The sequence below is a fragment of the Cavia porcellus genome, unplaced genomic scaffold (assembly GCF_034190915.1).
Source record: "Cavia porcellus strain 051 isolate PalLab524CR breed Dunkin Hartley unplaced genomic scaffold, mCavPor4.1 scaffold_3, whole genome shotgun sequence".
Classification (NCBI taxonomy): domain Eukaryota; kingdom Metazoa; phylum Chordata; class Mammalia; order Rodentia; family Caviidae; genus Cavia; species Cavia porcellus.
Genome location: NW_026947486.1, coordinates 64,760,415 through 64,778,577, shown reverse-complemented (window position 1 = coordinate 64,778,577; position 18,163 = coordinate 64,760,415). Strand labels below are relative to the sequence as shown.

Here is an 18,163-nt window from a genome sequence, read left to right as displayed (position 1 = left end):
ACAGAAATAAAGGCTTTCTGCTGCAGCAAGTCCAGGCCTACTACAGCTTTGGCTCACAGCATTGCTGAAACAGTCTCAGTTCATGTTAAATATTGGATTAATGTGCAAAGAATGCCATACTGATATTCAAGATCTATTATATATTCTCTCATTCATTTACCTCTTTCACTGCTTTCTGACCCCATGCATATTATAGAATAAGCAGGGTATTTTTGACTTGTTATGGGGCCATGTAAAGAACAATAAAGAAAGACCTTGTAAGACAAAGCAGCCCAGGCTTTCACTAGATTCAGTGAATTCAAATGATTATCACCATCTGATACGTCTGGGACAAATTACTCAAAGTTTTATATAATAATGTAAATTATATGAGGTTTAGTAGGGTGAAGAGTAACTTTAGAAAGTTAATTTAAAAATTTCCTTTCTCTATCTTCGTATTTTGCCCAAAGTTTTTGCCAAGATTCATAGAAGTCAATGTTTTTAACCACAATGAGAATTGTTATTATCTAAAGAAAAGGGTAAAAATGGAAGTATAAAATAATAATAAAGGAACTTTTCAAGGGAAAGAGAATGTGAAATGCAGATAGTATCAGCTGAAGACAGAGGATTCATTTTTCCTTTGCATTTTGATGAACACCAATAAGCCTTTTTACTGCAAATTGAATGATATTCTTTGTGCATATCTGCCACTGAAAAGACTATGATGGTACATTTGAATTATCAATTCTGATATCAAAACTATTACAATTTCACTATTATAATAAGAATACATATACTGTTAACCTGAATTATCACCATTTTAATTATTTACAATATGGTATGGAAGGGAAATAATGATGAGTTATTTTATTTTAATCTCGCTAAGAAAAGTCAGGATACTTAGGATATGGCTAGCTGGAAATGAGCATATTTGTTAATATGCTGGAAGCCTTCCATGTTTGACAATGAGTCAGCAAAATAATATAAACATTATCTTTCTATAGCACAGTGAGAATTTATACATTTTATTTGACTTTAAGCAATTCACTTTCTTTTTTGAGGTTTGTTATCTGTAAATTAAAGGTTGATGTATAAACTATAGAGTCTTTCTGTCTCTCTTTTGCAGTGTGCAGTACTTTGATTCTTCCCTATCTGCTTCAGCTTTATGGACAATGAATATAAAAATGAAAGTCTGTATTAAAGAAACACATTCTCCATCAATTCTCTCCCCCATGATAGCAATATTTTTATTATTATAAGTATTAGAGGAATACTTTTGCATGTTCTTTCAAGACATAATAACATCTGCATTACATACTACTAGATTTTATTGTCCCTTTAATTTTTGTAACCCTGAGTCTTAGGTTAGATGATCCAACTTCTTTCCATTCACTTCATGATGCCATGAGTTAAATTTGTATCTGGGTAACACCAAAGCATACACATTCCACTGTGGCATGGGAATGGAGAACCTGATTATATAAGGATAAAAACTACATACCTTCATCTCAGGTCAAAATAAATTCTACATATTTTTTTGTTAAGTACATAGGATGTGTCCCGTGAATCTAAACTGATACCTACCTGGTCATATCTTTTGCCGAGCTTTTTGAGAGAAGAGCTTTTCCTACTGAAATTCTGTAGCCTAGTATCTATAGAATATTTAATTTATTTGTTTTGATTGGTTCTGAAACCTATATTGTGATCTGGACACCTTACTGTTGAAAGATTTTATATAAAATTTATTCTTTTTTAAAACTAATTCTCAGTGAGAAAACTTAAGTGAATTATTCTTCAATATATACCATCCAAAATAGGAATTTCATGAATGGCTAATTAATTTCTGATATAGTTTCTAATATTTCTCTTAAGCACCATGTAATTTGTCTTTGCCAATTGAATAATCTGTCTTTACCAGAAACATTTTTTGTGCCTTACTGGAGAAAAACAATAATGTTACTGAATCTGGAAGAGTTGTGTACACTAAAGTCTCATCACAAACAATTCGTGGGAGTTTAGTGGAAACCACCTTCCAGGTCACTGCTAATCTATATCATGTAGCATGGTGCTCCCCTTTGTATTTAACAATTTAGTGGTTTTTACAACATAGTTACAAATGAGGGCTTTGGTTTCAAAGCTAGCTCCATCACTTTCTGTATGACTTGAGAGATGGGAGATGGCTGATAGTATCTATATATCTACTTCTCTCTCCACTGAGCCTCTTAGAAAATACAGAAAAAGCCTAACTAGCAATTCCACATGAATGGAAGATTTCCAGTATAGTGTTGCTCCTTTTTAAAATCTTAGAATTATAAGAAGCATTGTTTTTGTAGAGATTGTAAACTATCCTTGAAGGAACATTTGAAAAACAGAGAAAATAGTACAGCCTCTGGGTCATGCTAACAGAATTAGTAGGAGCACAATAAGACAGTTAAATTTAAAGAATTTCTGCTGGTACTCAGCCTCAATTCCATACTATACACAGATTAGCCTTACCCTTTGCATCCTTCCTTAAGGTAAATTTCAAAGGGCAATAGGTAAAATGGGTGATTAAACACACAACACATGAAAATAGACCACATTTGATGAGGTACTAAACAGCAACATTGATCTTTTTGTAATCAATCTGCAGAATGAAGCTAGTGGTCGCGTGGTCTCTTCCATAGAACATGGCTTTCATTAAAATGTCAACATTTATACTTATTACAGCTGCACTAGTTGTTCAGACTCACATTAAGTACAATTAAACTAAAGAGTGAGCTGTCTGATTACCAGTTCACAGCCCTTCTCCTTGAGCAATAAGAAACAAAAAATTCTTAGTAACTTTGATTCCTTTCTCTATCCTAAGAAACTGAGCTCTCCTTGGCCTGTAAAGGAAAAAAACTTCTTTCCTTGATCTAGCCACTCAGGGAGGAAAGTATTCATGCCAACAAGTTAGTAACCCCAACAAGCTTCCAGCAGAGGAACTTTACTATGAAAATATGAAAGAGGCACAAAATACTGGCTATAAGAAGCAGAGAAGAGTAATAAGTATAGTGCATCCATGAGACTACCTCCTCCTCACCCTTTGGAAGCTTCTTAGATAGACTGATCCAGCATTCTATAGCATACCAAAGCCCGGTAAAATAGGCCTTTTCCCTTGTTTCTTAACACAGGGCTAGAGGGAGGTAAATCCATGACCTGAGTAAAGCTGGTTCTGTATAAAAGTGGCAGATAAAAGTAGAGAAAATACACAGTAAAATTCAAATTTCCAATAAGGAAATTTAGTATAAATATACATTCTGGTGTACACTTTCATTAATTATTTACTTTTCCTCAAAATTCAAATTTAACTGGATGTCCTGTGTTTTCATCTGCCAAGACTGGCAATCCCAGTTCTAAGGTCTCTTATGTCCTTCTATGTTTTTCCTGTTTTATCCCCATGCTGTACTTCTTCCATCCCTGATTATCAAAGCTTTGGAATATAAGATCTGAATAAAGAAAACCACAAAATACAGCCAACAAAAAGTGATGTGGCAGAAAGTTTCTGAAGAAACAATTAAAGAAGTGATGTGCATGATCTCATTCTTCTCCTCAAAGCTTTTCAGAATGAGCAGTTGGAGTGGGACTAATAAAAATTGCTAGGACAGACATTTCATACTGCATATTCTAATGGAAATAGAGAGAAAGTTGCATAAGCCTAGGTACAATTCCTAGGCACGAAGTCTTACCATAATTCATGCAAAATGTATTTTAGCTTTCTATGAAATATGTGATGATATATAAAATGTGAGTAATTGGCAAGATTTACAACTTTGACAGAAACCAAATGGTATGAGCATTTACAAAAGTAGTTGAAAGTACATAACTATATTTTTTAAAATATGCTTTGAAGAAGCACATCCTTTGCCTTTTAAAAAAGTACACATTCTCCTGTTTTGTAGAGAGTGAAGGATGCTTTAAAGCTAGGCCTAAACTAAATTATGGAAATACTACTTTAACATTTTTTTCTTGAAAAAATCATCTTACATAAATTAACTGGTCAAATTGTAATGAATTTTTGCAAACTCCCAACTCAGCTCATCTATTACTTATGCCACTTCTAGGTCCAAAATGGTGGGGAGAGTTGGGGGTTTTACCTGGAAATTTCCAGCCTCATGCCGAACTATCCCCTGAATGACCCCAAGGAGAAAAGCAACAGTGAGCTACGTTGCTTTAATTTCTCTCCCTTACATTTAGGCATTGAGATGTCTGAGATACCCCTAGTAGCATTTTGGATGCAAGTAAAACATCTACTTTCCATTTTAGTAGGGTTACTTGTATCAGATATTCACAAACATTTTTGGTAATTCCCATCAAATAACCAGTTATGTAGTTGTGTTTATAGTTTTAGTGGGTTGTTAGAAATTATCAAACCAAATTCTATATTGCACTTGCTAGAGTAAACATGGACTCTGCTCACTAAAAGCATTACCACTCCATTTTACACTTCTCCTCAACTAGTTTTCACCTTCCTGTTCATGTCTACTACTTCTGCCCAAAGCACAGTTGATGAAAGGATAACTCTATCTTTTAGTATAATATGTTCCTCAAGGATTTCAATCAAGCATATACATAGATCTGGTTGTATATGAGCTTCCCTGGCCATCAAAATAGAAAAGAATCTAGAAAATCAAGACAAATTGGTTGAAAGAAGTGTGTGTGTGTGTGTGTGCGCGCACGCGGACACACACATGCTTGCTTGCATAATCTGTGTGTATCAGATAGTACAGAGTCTGAAAAAATCACATTACTAAAATTTTTAGAGTTTAAAATTCTGGACCACTAATTTCATTTGAAACTGATAAAATTTAAGTTAGTTAAATAACATGCTATAGCAACTGAAAAATGTGTGTGAAAGTCTAAGAGAAACAAGATCATTTGCAGGTTCTTATTTATCCGTGTTTTTCTTTCTAATGGCTGCCAATTTTCCAAGTCAGGAAATATTTGTACATGTTCTAGGCATCTTCCTGAAGGTATGAGGCTGTCTTGAAACCATCCTTATATTTGGCCATGCCAGTAACACTACAGCAAACTACAGTACCTTGAGAAAAAATATACTCTTTCAAACTCCCTAAATGACTCATTCAGCAGAGAGTAATAAAATAGGCTAATATTTCTCTCCTTTGGACATGTTTATCTCTACACAGTGCAACCTTTTTTAAATAGTCACTTAGGTGGTATAATTTTGAAAAGTTAACCTATCTCCAGCATTAGCTCAACAGGCTGTCATTTGTCAATCCCTTCCATCAAGAAACATATGTACAGAGGTCCTTGCTAAAATCTGTAATTTAGGCATGGGTCAATTTTGCACGTTTTTTTTTTTTTTAGTTCCAGTAGAAATTATGCAATTCACTCTTCTATAAAATATACTGTGCTTGTCCAAAAACAGATTACAAGGTGACTCAGGCAAATTTTATGTATGCACCAAAATATTTAATAATATATTTTTAAAATGAAAATACTTTTAATAAACAGAGAACATGAGTTTGCAACATTTAAAAAACTCTGGATTGAAGTGTTGTTTTGATATTTTTCCCAATGCCCTTGTGTTTAATATGTTCACTGGACTTTACTATGCACCCTGAGAGTGTATTCAAAATAAAAATGATCTGGGTCTCACCTCCAGAATAACTTTGCTAAGTAATTTTAAAGACTAATGAATATTTAATCATCTATTCTAAGGCCTATCACTAGTTTTCTATTGCCATTGGAATGTCTCATTTTGTGACAAGATAAAACTTGGATGATCTTAAAACTCTTGTAAAGGCTAACCACCAAGAAAGCCTTAAGCTTAAAGTTCTTTTGAAGCCTGTATCCTCATCTAATGGCTTAAAATCAAATCCTTATTGTTGACATCTCCCTGTTCAACTGTCTTCCTCTGCCAAACTCTAGCTTCCAAAAGCATAGCTACTTATCTCATACATCTAATTTATTCCTGACCAGTCTCTAGGAAAAGTGTTCTTAGGTGGGTAACAAACAAAAGTCCCTTAAGTTGTATACATTATATTCTTCACCATGCTCCTCAGAATATATCTATTAGAAAGCACACATTTTTAATGTTATTATTTTTAATCACCAATCAGCTAGTAATCACTCAAAAAGAAGGCACTAATTTTCAATAATCCATCAGTGTCTTCCTCCTCCATTGAGCTCCCCTTTGCAAATAATAACTAAGAAAAATATATCCTTTAGCCTGAAGGTGAGTCTTTGGCCCCTAGAAGAGAGTAAAGGGATGAGAGCTAGCACTTCTCCTTACTTTTCCAGGGCTTCCAGGAATCTAAGTAAGCATAAAACCATGAGCTTCAAGTGTCCTATAAAACATACCTGATTGTCTCCATCCATTTCTGAAATTCTATTCTGTTTCAGAAAAGGACCCACAGATTTCACTTTCTTAGTGAACACCTTGAAGGGAAACAATATGCTGGAGGGGATGCATCATTAGTGATCTCTATCACTGATCTCAACTCACCACTTTTCTTGAAGGTGGACACTTTTGCCTTGGACTGACACCCTTTAAAACTGAATGTTCTAATCGATAATGTTTTGAAGTTGAATTGGACATGATAAGATGAATATAGTATAGCAGGATTAAAAGAACACACCTAAGGCCTAAGCACATTTGATTTGACTCATGACTTCACAATTTACTACTATTGTTAATTTGTTTTAAATTTAAGCTTTTCAATTCTCGTCTCCATATTTGTGAATGAGAAGATGACGATAATAATAGTACCTACTTCATACTTCTCTTATGAAATGTAAATGTAGTGCAAACATAATGAAATGCCTGGACATGGCAAAAGTACCTAAGCAAGATTGCATTCTTCAAAATGTAGAATTTATGTTTTTGTAAATCCAAAAATGGCCCAGGCAATTCAACATTATGTAAAGAACATAATCTCTTAGCATATGTTGAACTTTATTACAAAACTTCATTCTAAAATAACTTACAAATTTCACAAACTTAGTAAAAATGTAACTGGTAGGAAATTGAATGCATCCTGAGGCCATAACATTATGTGAAGTAAATCAGACACACAAGCTTACAGCCTGACTTATATGACAAAAGCAATATATAAATGAAGTGCAAAATGAAAGAGAAAATAGCAAAAAAAGAAAAAAAAAAGTTATTGTAGACCAGCAAGGACAATGTGTCTAAAAATGTACCTTGACTTAATGTTATTGTCATATGTATTTCATAGGGGTTTTGTCTATTAGCCTGGTTGTTAGGCTGTATGTATGATGATTACCTTTATAAAGACTTAAATGAATTTGATACTGGCAAAAAAAAAGGAGGGGCAGAAGTGAAAAGGAAAAACAAGAACTGTTATTTGTGATGTACACGAATCAATTCTCCACAATGAAAGTAATCATTATGTACTACAACATGTAATAATAAAAATTATAAATAAATAAATAAAAATATGTAAATGAAATAATGCAAATTAAGTACTATGCACAATATAAGAACTCAGTAAAAAGTTGTCCACTTTTAGGCCTGAAAGATCGCAATTTCTAAAAGTGATCTCATTATTTTAAGGAGTGCATACTTGAAATACAGAACTGTGAAGTTCATTTTGGGAGACTGGAAATTCATATAACATAATTTGATCATTTTCAATTCCTTTGCCCCCTCTTATTTGCTTCTTCTTTCCCCGAATGCTTGTCAATATACCAGAAATAAAGTAACTAATATTTAACTATCCGTCTTTTCTGTCATCCAATCTGCATGTGTATAATTTCATTTAATCTAAATATTTTTCCCTCAGAGTCAAAGTTGACTTTCTTTGAGAACTCTTAGACTTGTCCTTTTTGATCATGGTGGTGTTTTTGTTTTGTTTTTTGCTCTTCAGAGTTAATGATTTGTACAAAATGTTACTGCCAGTGCTTAGAATATAATCAATTCTCTTTTCCCCCAGGGGATTCTGAACAGTCCAACTTTCTTTTCCTTGCCATAAAGAGACTCTGCTTTGATCCAGGCATGGTAGCATATGCCTGTAATCCTAGCACTTGAGAGGCTGAGGCAGGAGGATTTCCATGAGTTTGAGTCCAGTCTGGGCTACATAATGGGTCCAAGGCCAGTCTGAAATGCATAGGGAGATCCTGCCTCATAAAACCAAAAAATAAGTAAATACCAAATTAAAAAGAGACTTTGCCTAAAATGAAAGACTTTAAGAAGATTTCTTATTTTTCTAGCACAAATTACACATACACCACTACCAAATCATTATTTCTCCAATTGAAATGACATAATTCATACATCCTTTCCCTCTATTATTTTTCTGTTAAAGGATGAATGTACAATTACCTACATACAGGTGAACAAGGAAAATATAAAACTGCGTTAGAGAACTGCTTATATATTTTGACATTATTTGATACTTTAATTTGATCTGTTGATAGGCTTTTTTTTTTAAGACCCTGATTTCAGATTAGTTCCAGTGACATAAAATTTTAAGAACTTACCTTTACTTTGACATTCTCAGAGACTTACAGTGGCACAATGCTTTCTAAATTTCGGCACCACCTGCAAAAGTAACTTAGACGCAGATATGGAAATATAGTACAATGTTGGAAAGTCCTAAAATCAAGTTAGGACTCATTTCAAGTGTGAGGAACTAGCTTAGTATTATTTTCCAATTTTTCCACTTAATAAAATGTGGTGATGGTCTAACTAACAAATTCTTAGTGGTCAAATACTATAGGATAAAAGAAAATAAGAAATCTTGGTATTTCAAGCAGTTCTAATAAATTTACTCTGGGAACCTCACGAAAATATTTGTATGCATGTTATATATGACCATAATTACATGTATATGTGCTTTATATAGCATATGTATTATACATATGCCCAGATTCTGGTAAAAATATATATATATATATATATATATATATATATATATATAATATCAATTGAATCAATGTTAATAACACTTCCCCACCCATCCATACCACACTTTATAACAGTTTATAAAAGCTTTTCTACTTGAAATTTATTAAGATATATATTATAAATCAAATATATATATATATATATATATATATAAGCTAAGTATCAATTAGGCAATATTTATGTTTATTTTTATTTTAGTACTGGGGACTGAATGCAGAGCTTTAACACTCAGCTACATACCTGCCCTTTTTTATTTTTTATTTTTTTGGTGTGCTTGAATTTGTGATCCTCCTGAATCAGCTTCTCCTTGTTCTGGGATTACAGGCATGCTCCCCACGCACTGGGATATCCGTCTGTTTTTAAGTGAATGTATTATCCCTCATGAAGAGAATAGTGTTTAATAAGTTTTTTTAACTAAGAAGACTTTATCTAATTGAACAAAGTCACTATACTTTAAAGAATTTATTTATTTTGGCCACTATTTAAAAATATATATTTGTCTCCAAACATTCATTAAGTTTTTCTTCTGTGCAACACTTTAGAATATGAACTAATTAAGTAGCTACAGAAACGAAATAATTGCTTTTGCATTACCCATACACACTGACTGTAGAATATGAATTGTTCTCATCTTTATCTGTAAATTTAGTATACCGATTACAATTGTGAATATGTAATTATGGCCTCATGGGTACAGAAATCCCACACGTGACTTTTACATTCATCTTTACTCCCCATCTTATTATCATGCTAACTGCTTCTTCCTCCTTCAAAATGTATTGAGATACAAGAGTAAATTTTGGTATAACAGGAAAAAAAAAAAGATGAGCTAGGAAGACCTAGGTTGTATCCCACAGTTGGAGAGAAGTCATGGCCCAGACAGAAATATTTAGTTTTCTCCAAGCACTTCCCCCTGATTTCGTCCCCTGAGTCTCTAGCCTATGTGGCTTCCTTGTACCCCCATGGCAAATATTCAACCTCTGTTCTGAAGAAAAACTTGTTTTTGGAGTCTCACATGTTAGAAGCTTAATTAAAATTTCTACATCCAAGAAAAGAAAAACTAAATTCACATTTCCTTCTTTCTTTTGCCCAATGTTACCCAGCTTTTCTGTTTCTTTCTGTAACTCTTCAATACTTAGTGAACTGTGAGGTCACACTCATATGGAAAATACTTCCTTCCTTATTTCTATTAAAACTAAAATCAATAAAAATTCCCCCACAATGATACTCATCATCCTAACAATTAGTACCTAACCCAATGCTTAGGACATCGTTTGCGTTCAATAAATATGTCTTAAACATTTTTATCATGGTAAGATTTCAACACTCAAAGCAGTGTTTTTATTTAATGGATAAATCTAATATTTCCTAAACTAAAGCAGCTTGAGTTTGCTTAAAAAGAAGCAATCTTTACTTTTGAGACACATTATGACAAAGGAGCAATGTCATAAGAAGGTGGAACCAAAAGGAAGCTCTGGGCTTATGGTGTTGCACTCTGAAGACACAACTACCCAATATTGCAAGAGGATCCATTACGATTTAGCTTTAGGTCCTCCTTCAGAGGCTTGCAATATATAATGAAATGGACAATGTTATGTGAATTATACATGCTCAAGCAATATTTGTTGGCTGACTTAATTGAATTTTATTTGCAAAATGGCAGGGAAAAAAAAAAAAAAAAAAAAAAAAAAAAACTTTCCTGCCTAAAAAGAAGGCACTCACGGGTGCTAGACATTTGGTAGGCAAATAAACAGTGTAATTTCAGCCTAAAAGGAAAAATACTCAAATCCCCATCCAATGAGCCTACTGATTAGGGAATCCAAATGTCAGCACCATGTTTCTGAAACTTGATTTAAAATATCATAAATTGCATGTCATCAAATTTCAGGAGAGCATTTCTTTTTCTCATTTCCATTTCCATTCTCTGTCCCAACTTCAAATTCAAAAAATGGAAGCAGTAAGCCTAAATCTCACCTGTCTGTTGTGATTTGCTATTGAAAAAAAATGTATCAAACAGTGATTTCAAAAATCAAATTTAAGAATGATGTATTGAATAGTGTAATGAAAAGAAACTTCATACTGAACAGTGCACTTACAAGGTGCAAACTAATTCAGGAACTTGCTCTTGACTATAATGCTAACTTCATATACTGTATCTAAATTCAAGATACTTGTAGGAAAATGGATACACCTGGAAAATATAATATTAAGTGAAGTATATCAGACTCACAGTAAATACCGTATTGTGTTTCTCATTTCAGTAAGGCAAAGTACAAATAGAAAGCAAAATAAAGGTGGATAGAAGGAAACAAGGAGATAGATCTTTTGCAGCTGGGAAGTATTTCAGGAGAATGAAGGGCAGGGGAGGGCAAAAGTGGAAGGGGTTCTTAAAAGATTTGAGATTTGTCAGCTGTGCCAAAAACCCTCATTGAATGTAACATTATGCATAATAAAAATGGACTGAAGATAATAATAATAGTAAGAATGAAAATGAAGAAAATAGATTTAGAGGAGAGAGAGGGTGGGTGAGAATGGGAAGGGGGTTAAAAAGGAATCAAGTTGAGTTATATGCATGCATTTTTAAATAAAATTTAAAAAAACTAAAAGGGCAAAGTACTTGTGCAATCTCTTAAGGATAGATGAGAGCTGACACTTAAATACATCTTTTTCTTCTTTTATAATTACATTTTAAAGAGAAAAGTAAATAAAAATAAAAACAAAAGTATTATAATATAACAAATTTGAGATAGTTCCTTCTGTCAGCCTTTGATTTTATTGCAACTAGGTTTTTAGGCATATGTGATGATTAGGATCTAGAATCATCTATAGATATATATTGTATTTCAAGATACTTTTCCTTTGACTGAATGGCTTTCTTGAATTTTTATTCGGATTCTTTTTTCTACCCATGTTTCTTGCAAATGGCAACATGAGAACAAGTGACTGATGTTAGCAGTATAGTTGAGACCTCATGAGGTTCAAAGAGAATTTTCATTCTGAAAATCCATGTTATTGCTTTACTTTGCTAGCGTTATGTTTAAAAAATGGTTTTAGATAATAACATGTAATGAAGCAACCCTTCTTACCAATATAACTGCTACACAGTTTTACCATTACAGTGGATGTCATAGTAGTTACTAAGCTAAATAACAAGACTTGCTGTCATGTGGTGAAGTAGAGAGGAAAATAAAAATAAAACATGGTGAAAACTTTTTATTTGGTGAAATGTGTACCTATTCCAACTAACAGCCAATAATCAAGTTCTGCTTTGTAAGGTGATGTAGCTACAGGATTTATTATTTTTATTATGCTTATCACAGAGTAAGAAAAGCTTACGTTTTACTGAGTTTCAGGTGTGAAGTGCATTATCTTAAATCCATAAACAATCTCTGGAAATTATTTTGTCTAGTACAATTACAATATAGCTGAGAAATTGGGACTAGAAAAAGAAAAGTGAAGTGAAATGTTCAGTGTCAGTGGAAGGGTCAGCTTTCACTACGTCACTCTAGAGTCAGTCTCTTTCTTAATATTTCACAGAACAACCATGGTCTCTCTGTATCAATTGCTCTTCAGTAAATTTGTTTTTTCACTAAACTATTGCAAAGGTGAATTCATCCTAATTTTTGCAAATATTGCCTCACATGGCCAATTAATAATATTCCTCTAATTCAATTGTGATTCGTAAGTTGTGAGACTAGTAGCTAAAGGTGATGAGAAAACTACTCTAAGGCTACCAGGAAAGGAAAGCAGTACTTCTTCCTCCTAAAAAAGAGAGAGGAAAGCAAAACCCACAACTTCTAGTGAAGTTTGTATTGGCAGGAGGTGAGAGAAGCTTGTAGGTTAAGTGTCTAATTAGAACTAAAAGAAGAAATGGAAAGAGGTTACAATCTAGACTGTAAGACTCAGTCTTTATTTCAGTGTTCATAGACCTCAGCAGACAGTTGGAAACTTGCCAGAGAACAGTCTTAGAAACAAGCTTAAAGATGAAGGGAACATAACTAAAACAAACACCAGCAGTGGATGTGGTTAGTAGCACTGAAAAAAATAAAGGACTTTGACATTAGTTTTGAAAGGTATCATGCTTCCATTTCTTATATAGATTACTTATATAGCAGTTTTTACTTCTAATATATATATATATATATATATAATGTTGACGTATAATTTTCAAAATAATATAACTATAGATATAAAAATATAGGCTATTAACATACACAATCTAATACCTCATTATTTTGACTATTTAGTTTGTTATCATCAGCAGGCTTAAATATAACTACAACCAACATATATACATAAGAAGGGATACTTAGGATTAAGTTTAATTCATGATATTATATAATACTGCTTTATAGAACAATAATATACTGACTAGTTAATGCATTTGCATTTTTATTTTTTACCATTTAGAGAGTTACTGATATTTTCTTTTTAAAATAATAACAATAATAATGATAGAAATTAGTACCTTTTAATAGGCATCTGCCACAAGTCAAAAATTTTATCGATATTATTTCTAAATTTTATCAGATCTTTAAAGGTATTACGTGATTCATCTTCTAAATAAGGAAATTTGCACTCAGAGAATAAATGCCTTGTTCAAGGTCATAAGTGATTAATAACAAGTAAGTACCGAATTAGGTCTGCCTTATTTAAAGCAGGCTACCTTCCCCACAACACACTACATTTCTGCTGCAATTATCTGTGTACTTTTTTGTTTCCGGAATCAATCTCATGACTTAACACTTGTAAGGCAGGTGCTGGGCCACTGAGTTATATCCCCAGTTGCATTCCCTCCCCTGTAGATCTTTTATATCTGAGATACTATAATGTATTTCCATGTGACAGTCATTATTTTAAAATTATTTATTACACATACCAAGTTATTCCCAGTAAGGGCAACATCAATATAGATATCAACACACCCAACATTTTTTCCACAAATAATTCAATTTGAAAGCGTAAAAAACTTTCAAATAACTGATTGATAAGGAAAATCTTTTTTTTTTTTTTTTTTTTTTTTTTTGCCAAGCAGGCACTACGCCACTGAGCTAAACCTCCAGTCCAGGATATTTTTCTGATGTAAATAAGGCAGTATGCACCTACCTTCTGTAGCACATTTTTTTTCTTTTGAAAATCTGATGCTAGAGAATGTTTTCAATTTCCCAATTTGACTAGGTTCACATGAAACTCTTAGGAATTATAAACTTGTTCAGAATCTAGCATAATAGTGAACGTTTCAGAAATACTCAGTTAAAAGGAATGGACATGGACTTCTCATTTCTGATGAGGCTGTGACATCTGGAAATATTACCACTTCCCCCCTTACAATAAGAAACTGAATAATCTAAAAATTTTCAATTTTCTTTAATGTAGGGAGAAAGATCAAAGCAACCAACTAGTATCAAACTGAAGAAAAACATGTTCCTGCAAAGAGGGATGGATGGCTCATCTGTGGCACAGGGGAAAGATAAATTCACCGAAGAAGCAGGTATAAAGAATGCAACTATTTTTAACAAATCGCTAAGATCCAAAATGTGGGACTGCATGAGAGTACCTAAATCTTGATAGCCAGAAATGGGGCAATTTACACACACACACACACACAGAGAGAGAGAGAGAGAGAGAGAGAGAGAGAGAGAGAGAGAGAGAGAGAGAGAGAGAAAGAGAGAGAGGCTTTTCTGGATGGATTTATGACTCAGGCCTAATGAAGAGAAACCACCACAGTGGAAAAGAAATGAAACTCGGTCTGGTTCTTTACCTGTAAGGAGTATAGGTCTTCTAGAGAAAAAAGTAGTAAATCCTATTCCCTCTGGGAGGATTTATTGCAGTGGGGTAAGGTTAAAAAAAAAATAACAATAAAGTCCCCGACTTCCAGGGGAAGGGTAATTATTAGTTCTGGAACAAAGCTATTAGACATTTGTCCTGCCACGAAGAGAAGCCCCACTCCTATGACCCAGTGGCATAGGTTCTATTAAGACTGAAGTTAAGAGATTAAGAAAAACAGAGAACTCCTCTTTACTGGGAACCAATAAGCTAAGGAGCAACAACAGTATACCCCTAGAAGGCCAGATATGGAGAGGTAAGATTTCTGAGGCACACACGGACATTGAAAGGCTCAAGTTGAGAATAAAGCATGAATACTGACAAAACTCCCAGGCACCAGATCCCCACTCTAAGCACAAGGAAATAGATTTAAAGATGGTACTAAACTGAGGGTAACCACCTCAACAAAATAACCTATTTTATCTCCTTTTAAATTGACTCAGCTTCCCACATTAACTAACAAGTTAGCCCATTTCATAACCATTTCAAGGGACAAACACTATTTCTTTCAATTTGAGCTATTTTGCATATTATATCTGGCATGCAAAATGATATTCTGAGATGCCTATAGAAAAAGGTAAAAAAGCCAAATTACAAAAGATAAAGCAATCAACATAAACAGCCTTGAAGATGATTTAGATGTTGAAATTACCAGATACAGAATTTAATGAAACTATGATACATGAAAGGCTTTAGTGAAAATATGAAAATCATACATGAACAAGTGCAAAATTTCAACAAGGTAGTAACTATAAATATTTCAAGTAGACATGCTAAAAATGAAAATAGTGATAGAGATAAAAAATGTCTTTGTTATTCACGTTATTCAGCTTTAAACAGCTAAGAAAGGAGTCAGTAAAAGTGAAAATGTGAAAAAAAGTGATATAAACTGAAACATGAAGAGGAAAGACAATGAGAATATACACACGAACTTCAAAATGGAGCACACACGGGCAGTGGGATAACATTAATAGTTGTCACACATGAACATGGATTTAAAAAAAAAAAGAGAGAACAAGGCAGAAGAAATACCTACAGAGATTTAAAAAGAAATTTAGAACTTCCATACAGCAATAATGTATGTTAAACTACATAACCAAGAATTTCTGACAACACAAAACATTTTTAATCCTTACCTCATATTATCGCTGACAAACATTCCATAAACACAGGCACAGACACTAACAATAACACAAAATTCTGTGAACGTTTCATGTTTAAACTTCTGAATAACAAAAATGAAGGAAAGAGTCGTAAAAATGGCTGGAGGAAAACTAAAATGAAACAAAGATAAGAATAACGGGAGACTTCAGACTATGTGACTACTATGTAAACTAGAAGACAATAGAGTCATATCTTTACAGTGCGGAAAGAAGAAAAAAACCTTGCAACCCACAATCCTACGCCCAGTGTAAAAAATGTTTCAAAAGTTAAGGGGAAATAGAAGTTTTTTTTTTGTTTGTTTTGTTTTTTTGTTTGTTTGTTTTTTTTGTTTTTTTTTTTGGTTTGTTTTTGCAAAGAGGGATTGAACTCACAACCTCACACTTGCCAGGCAGGTGCGTATGCCACTGAGCTAAACCTCCAGCCCTAATAGAATTTTTTTTACACTGTACTAGAATCCCTGAACTCTAGGAAATGTTAGAGGAAATTCTTTAGACTTTGATTCTTTATGCCAGATAGAAATGGGGATTTGTATAAAGAAATGAAAAATCCAGAAGTTAAGTTGAAGATTATTTTTAATTACACTAAAACATACTTGACTATCTAAATAAAAATGGTAGTAGAGAATAAAGGAAAAAGAGTAAGTATAGTAAGTATAAGGAAAATATAGTAGTATTGTAAGTTTACATCATATGTGTGAAAATATAACAATCATACTCATAGCACACTGAGACACTATGCAGTTAAAGTGGTGGAATGTATATTGAAATTTTTCACTGTTCAAACACACATAATTTAAGAAAGTAAATATTACTGTCTGTATAATACACCTCAATAAACCCTGATTTTTATTTACTTTTTTAGTCCATTTAAAATAAAATTTATGTTATTATCTGTTTGTTTTTTGTAAGAATATTTTTGGTGTGTGTCTTGTACTGAGGAACTACTTTGCAGATAACAATATGCAGTGTAGTGACTATTGTCACTCTCATCATTTGGTTACAAAAATTTCTTTAATTTTTCAATAAAGTAAAAAAGAAAACTTGGCTTTTAGAAAAGGAGATTTTCACGTTCAACTTGCCTTTTTACTCTCTTTATTGTTCTTCTTTTTGTTGCATCACTGTTCTGATAATCATTTGTTTTAAAATACATCTTGTGTTTTCTAATTCTCCCTTTGATTCTTACCTGAATTCTGAAGTTATTTCTACAATTTGATGTTGGAGACAACTCTATATTTTCAAGTCAGAAGAAACACACACTTCATGGATTAAAATACGTAAAGAGCTATGGAAATGCTTTTATTTTATTTTATTTTATTACCAGTATCAGGAATCGAACTTATGACCACGCACTTTCAAGGCAGGTGCTTATGCCGCTGAGCTAAATCCCCAGCCCCCATGGAAATATTAAAGTTGCCATACAGAAATGGAATCCCAGTCTATGAATAAGTTATATATATAATATATATATATATATATATATATATATATATATAAGCTGACAAAACTGACCAAGATCACACAATTTGTAACTAATCATTGAGTATGTGATGCAGTTATGATAGTATAAATGATATATTTTTGTTTCATTATATAATTGTCTGCAGCTATAGTTTTCTTTAATGGAACAACTCTCATCATAAAACTGGCACTTTTACAGTTCTCTATACTCACCAACCTTCTTTCTGCTTGTGGTATCTGACCACATGCTATTTCTGCTATGGAACTTCTATGCTATAGGTGATTTTCTGCAAGGTTTAAAAACAAGATGTGTGGGGCTGGGGATTTACCTCAGTGGCATATAAGCACCTGCCTTGCAAGTGCATGGTTGTGAGTTCTATCCCTGGTACTGATAAAAATATTTTTTAAAGTTAAAAAAAAGCAAGATGTGGTTTTTGTATACAGTGGAGTATTACTCATCTATAATGAAGGATATATATATATATATATATATATATATATATTACCATGATGTCTACAATAAAGATCAGCCATTTGGACAGTAATTTAGGTTTTGAGGAATAGGCCTAGGAAAGAGGACCACTGCATTTGTATCGAACTTACATAACGTACAGATTGAGAAAATGTCAATTTCCCATCAGAGAGTGGAGGAAGGTAGTTGTCCAAGTGGTAGGGCTACTAAAGCACCTCAACCCCAAGCCGGCCCTTAATACTACCCCCGTTTCCTACCTACATTGCATTAATATCATCCTCCACAACCACGTTTTTGCTTGGTTACCTCACATTTGTACTGTTGGCATTAGTTTAACTGCCACTTTCCAGG

At 33.1% G+C, this 18,163-nt stretch overlaps 1 protein-coding gene across 1 annotated transcript in view; it reads right to left on the bottom strand.

Annotated features, from left to right (window-relative positions):
* Positions 1-18,163, bottom strand: part of Nrk (Nik related kinase) — a 118,957-nt gene that overhangs the window by 92,904 nt on the left and 7,890 nt on the right. The window lies entirely within an intron of this gene.